Below are 6,141 nucleotides of genomic sequence, written 5' to 3'. Positions count from 1 at the left end.
AATATTTCCTAAAGATTTTATTAAAGCGAGTAGGTGAAAAAACAATAAAACCACACGTTATTTTTTACTAAATATTTCTTTTCTGTTCCTATTAAAACGCAGGCCCCGCCCTAGTAAATACGTATGTCTCTACGGTAGCTCCCCTCAAGTGGGTTTAGCAGATGACACGATGTGGGTTTACCGTAAGAAAACACACACTCTATCAGAAAACTTGAGTAGGTAAAAAATAAAACATTATTGTAGAAGATAACTATATATATTTTGTTTTCATCTTCAGTTTATTTAAAGTGTTTTTTGTTCTTAATCATGTGTTTAGATTACGGGTGTTTTGAGTTTATCACAGTGTTTATTACACATAAATTATTGATAATATTGTGTTTTCAATTATTAGTAACATTTTTTCCTGTGTTGTCTGGCGTTTATTTATATTTTATTTCCAACAAGAGTTTGCAACAACGTATTATTGTAAAACGTATGGTTTGTCTTATAAACTTCCGTATAAATACATGTCAAGAGTATCTAATTACCATTAAAGCCTCATCCATCTATTGACACTTTATGTTTGGTGTTGTACTGTCTCTTTATTCAACAGTGGTTAGAATAAAGTCAAATCAAAACCGACTTTTACCACATAAAACATGGGTAACGTTGAAGTCCATTATTTATTTGGTAATTGAAATTATATATTATTAATGTAATTGGGTGAAACCGTAATTCATTATATTAAGTTCTTGTAAAGCAATTCAAGAGTGAGTTTAGTAATTTAACCATTTCTTAAAGCCCCCCAGTGGCTCAGCGGTATGTCAGCGGACTTACAACGCTTAAAATCCGGGTTTCGACGCACCTGTGATTGGCGGAGCAGGAGTATAGCCATTGTGTAGCTTTGTGCTTAATTCAAAACAACACCAACCATTTCTTAAAATTAGAGATACTACATTACATTAAGGGCAAGCATAAGAATATAGCTTTATGCATAATCCATAAAGCCAACCACTGTAACTACAGTTACATCTATACAATAAAACTCAGACTTTATGTATCACTTAACGTCTAAACCGTTGGATTGCACCGACTTCTAAGTGATGTCGAGACTTCCACAAATGTGAAAATTGTCACTTTAACCCTCTACAGAACCCGAACATTTCTCGAAACCACTTTAATCAGGATACAGTAATAGCGATCCCCACATTTGGCATTTATTTACGTTAGAACACATAAATATATTAGCTCAAGCATTAACTTGCATTCTAGTTGCTGTCTAAATAAGGGTCCATGAAATCACTAAATTATGTCTAACGAAGTCGTCTCGACCTCAACGTTCAGATTAAGGCAAACTTTTCAACCGAACCATTAGAATTCTGGGTATTTTTGTAGAAAACACGTTTATGGGGATTTCTTGAAAGTGGCTCCTAAAATTGGTATCGGCGTTTTAATGGTTGTCTTGTTCAAATAATGGTTTTACTTGTAACAACGACATAATGGATGTTCAAATAATGGGTTTTACTTGTAACAACGACATAATGGATGTTCAAATAATGGCTTTACTTGTAACAACGACGTAATGGATGTACAAATAATGGTTTTACTTGTGACAACGACATAATGGATGTTCAAATAATGGTTTTACTTGCCAACAACGACATAATAGATGTTCAAATAATGGTTTTACTTGTAACAACGACATAATAAATGTTCAAATAATGGTTTTACTTGTAACAATGGCATAATAGATGTTTAATTAATGGTTTTAGTTGTAACAATGCACATAATGGATGTTTAATTAATGGTTATACTTGTAACAATGGCATAATATATATCTCGTTTAAATAATGGTTATACTTGTAACAATGGCATAATATATATCTCGTTTAAAATAATGGTTTTACTTGTAACAATGTTATTATAGCTGTCCTGTTCAAATAATGGTTTTGTAAAAGTATATAAATTGATTATAAAATAAGTTGGTGATATTAATTTTGTTATATAATTCTAAACATACATAAACGATTAAACATAAATATAGAAACTAAAGTTAAGTTGAAACACTACATAATGACCTCCTCCGAGATCTACTGTAACACTGCCGTTAGTAGTACTAATTGCATACTGTGCCTTATTAAGACCATCTCTCACCCAGCAACACACCTCTAATGAGTTTCACTACAATGTGACTCCTTCCTTTTCAGAACTATACAAGATAGCTTAGTATAATTGTAAATATACAAAATATTAACTTTAAAGCTTTGATTGTTACTGAAATGAAAGTTATAATTTTGATGACGTATTGATCTACATCAACCTCTGGTGGCTCGTTTGCGAACTACCTGCGCTCTGATGTTGTTTTCTCATTCTCTATCAACACGACCTCTTGTGCCATTTCACGGAACTATGAATTCTAGCAACACGCTCTCTGGTGAATAATACTCGAACTATGACGTAATTCTCTTGCAACTCGCCTTCTAGTATGACAAACTAGAAATGAGTTGTTATCCTCTGAACACCCCATCAACTGAGGCAGCCAATCAACAGCTTGCCTTGCAATTGCTGCGATAATTTCTTTGTTATTAACCATGATTAATGTTCATGTGGAATAAAACCAGCACATCCCTCACTTGTAGCAGCCTTTGAGAGTTCTGAATGAATGCGGGTGTCTGTCTGCCCTCATGAAAACAATACACGTACGCCTTCTGTCATTACTGAGGTAGCCAATAGTTATATAAACCACTTTTGTAAGAAAATACAGAAGTACCATACGTGTGTTTATTTTGTTAGATCGCTAGCTAGCTATGTATAAATTGATAAATATCAGTTCATTTTGGTGTTGATTAAACTGTTCATTTATCCATCCGTTTCTTATATGCATACGATGTAGGTATAATGCATAAAAATGCACATATTAGGAATTGCACATATTAGAAATTTAATAATGAACTACTTGTAATACTGAATTTTTCCAACACGTCAAACAAACTGCATTATGTACGTCTAACATTTTTATTCAGATGGAAATAAGTTTCATTCCAACAAATTTTATAATAACTATGAACCTACTACTAACATTAAAACTAAAAAAAATTACTGCCGTAACAACACATGCTACCTTTTTTTTATTATTATTATTTAAACAGTCTCCCAGTCGGCGGCAGTAAATTGACGGACTTACGACCTAAAATCCGGGGTTCGTTTTCCCTGAAGGGGCACAGTAGATAGCATAAAGTGCTGAAACAAATAGGCTTACTTAATGTATTTTACTTTGAACATATTTCCAGGTTTTAATATATATTTCTTATCGGTTTCTGTGCTGGTACTTTGATGTTGTAGTACTTCTTTAACGGTTTCTAGGATAGCGTAAATATTACTTTGAAGTTTTAATAATTTTTACATGTCTCTACGCATATTTAAATTTCGTTTTAGTTGATATTTTAATAATTTTTACATGTCTCTACGCGTATATAAATTTCGTTTTAGTACTTTTCCGGCAGATTTCTTGCACATACAATAAATAATCTGGGAGTCATTACTAAGCACCTACGTACATAATGTTACGTTTGGTATTGTTCCTGCTTCCATACGAATCATGTATCATCGAATATTATCTTCATTTTACGTAAATTTCAACCGAGGCTGCTTATCTTCCACGTATGTTTTCAATACCTAAATCAGGGTTTCTCAACCTATTGGTCGTCAGAACGGTAGAGAACAGACTTTCAAATAGCGATGTTTAAAAAGAAAAGACGTTAGCAAGCTAAGTTCTGATAACATCGTTGATTTTTGAATGTTATTTTATTTTATTATTTTTTATCTTTAGAAATCAGAGTTGAATAACAACTAAAGCTAGATTTAGTAAGATTGGGGACTAAATAGTAGGTATGTGTAAGCTTTTAATTTAGATTTCAGTAGTGTAACATGTAATATAACGTTAGATTAGGCTTAGTACGCGTAACAGTTGTTTAGGCTTAGTTATAATTCAACTTACAATGAAATTAAACATCAGTGTTGTTCTTTTTTAATAAATACAGTCTAAAAACTAGTTAATTGTCAGACTCTGGCTTAACAGTGTTAACAACAGGTCATTGATATTTAATAATAGCATCAAAGGTTTATTGTAATTATGGAAATAATACATCAGTTAAAACTAGTTCTGGGTTTAAATGTTTCCAGTTGCGATTGATGCAACTAATGGGTTTTATTTGGGTACTCTGGGCTACTATACACTTTTAAAGAAACTAGTAGTAAGGATATTCAATTTATGTGTAGAGTTTGTAGATTGGAAGTTATCCTAACTAAATCTCAAGAAATAGATAGAAGTCTAAACTGTAGGAAATGACAACAGGACTTGGAGACATTCAGGAAGCTAGAAAGGGTTAAGGGAAAGTATTAGGGTTAAAAGTAGTGGACTTATTTGTAAACAGCAATTCTATTGAGCAACAAACTTTAGCCCTTGATGTATGTAGACAAGGCTCTGTTGGAGGGAAGGACAGCAAAAGTAATATATAAGGATATGAATTACGAACCTAAAGAGGTTATAGTCATAAATGAGCCCTTGACAACACATGTGAATAGAGAAGTGTCTGAGATAACTAGGGAGAAAAAAAGGTTATTCTATCCTGAGGCACAGGTGGAAGACGTAAGTGACAGAGTAAGAGACATAATGAAGGGGGTAATGATGCAGTTTTTGTTGTGAACGTAGGGGCTAAGATACACATAAGAGTAAGTCAGAGGAACTGAACAGTTAAGTACAGTACGTTAATAAAAACATTTAAAGGCCATAAATTAATTGTGTCAAGGATACTACCAATAATTCATTCTGGAGATGTCATTTTGAGTAGGTCTCTAGAGCTAAATGCTAGGCTGAAATTAATGTGTAAGGATGAACAGGTTAACTGGTTGGACTTATGGGATTAGTTCAGTGGAAGGAGGGAACTTTATGGAGTAGATGGTTTACGCTCAAATACGAAAGGTTTGGCATGTTTGTAATGTCTATTAACTCAGTTCTAAAGGACGTTTTGAACTAGCACTAGATAGTGGTGAGGACAAAGATAAACTAAATGAAACAAACTAAGATGTAGACAAACGTTTAGCCTAGGAAATCATTATAAAATTGTTATAAGAATAGCCTTAATTGTTACTACTGTAATGCTTGAACTATAAGAAATGCAACAATAACTTTAGAGCGTTAGCGGGATAAAAGATTTTAATATAATGGGAAATAACTGAAACATGGTTAAATGTAGATTATTGTGACGACAGAAGTTTCTTTGAAACACATGGTTACAGGTTATTTAATATGGATATAGTATTGAAGAGTGGTAAAGGAGTGGTTTTATATGTAAAATGTGAGTTACATCCTGTTAAAGTTGAGGATATTAAATATAACAGCAAAGAGACTGAATACATTTAAATTTCTGTTAGTGGATATCAAGGGGGGAAAGCCCTTAGTTGGAATGGATGGGTTACCCTATGAGGAGAGACTAAGATCCTAAAAGTTGTTTTCTCTTGAAATAAAAGGAGTCAGAGGGCATCTGATTAAGATTGTATAAAGGACAATGTTGATGTACAAACATTTTTCAAACTTAAGAGAAGTGAGAAGTATAGAACTAGAGGATACAAATATAGATTTAGACAAGGTAGAAGCCATTCTTGATGACGATAAATCCACTTGAAATAAAAATGTATCTCAGAAAGATGTTAACCTGAAGATGACCTAGGAATGTTGAAACGTTGTTCTCAGCTTATCAGTAAAAGTGTTAATACCCATACTAGCCGTTCTGAGATACAAGAAGAAGCCATCTTCAGCTAAGACAATTTTATTTCTCAAATAGAGTGATTGGTCTGTAGAATGGGTTGCCTTTGAATATTGTAAAGGCAGTACCTTTGAGTAAGTTTTAAAAAAAACATTTAACAGTATTAGTTTGGCTTAAAGGATGGAATGGACAACCAAATCTCTTATTGTCTCAAAACATTACGTTATGCTATTATAGTTTATTTAGTAAACTAATTATTTTATTACTAATGCTACTCACTGACCATCATTGTCCACACGGTTCCAGAAAAAAGCTGAGAACCATTGATTGAGCTCACCTAAAAATTGTAAAATTAACCTGAATAAATGTCTTCTTTGCAAGAACAGATGTAACTCCA

Source organism: Tachypleus tridentatus, chromosome 10, assembly GCF_004210375.1.
Source record: "Tachypleus tridentatus isolate NWPU-2018 chromosome 10, ASM421037v1, whole genome shotgun sequence".
Taxonomy (NCBI): Eukaryota; Metazoa; Arthropoda; class Merostomata; order Xiphosura; family Limulidae; genus Tachypleus; species Tachypleus tridentatus.
This window is presented reverse-complemented; position numbering follows the sequence as displayed.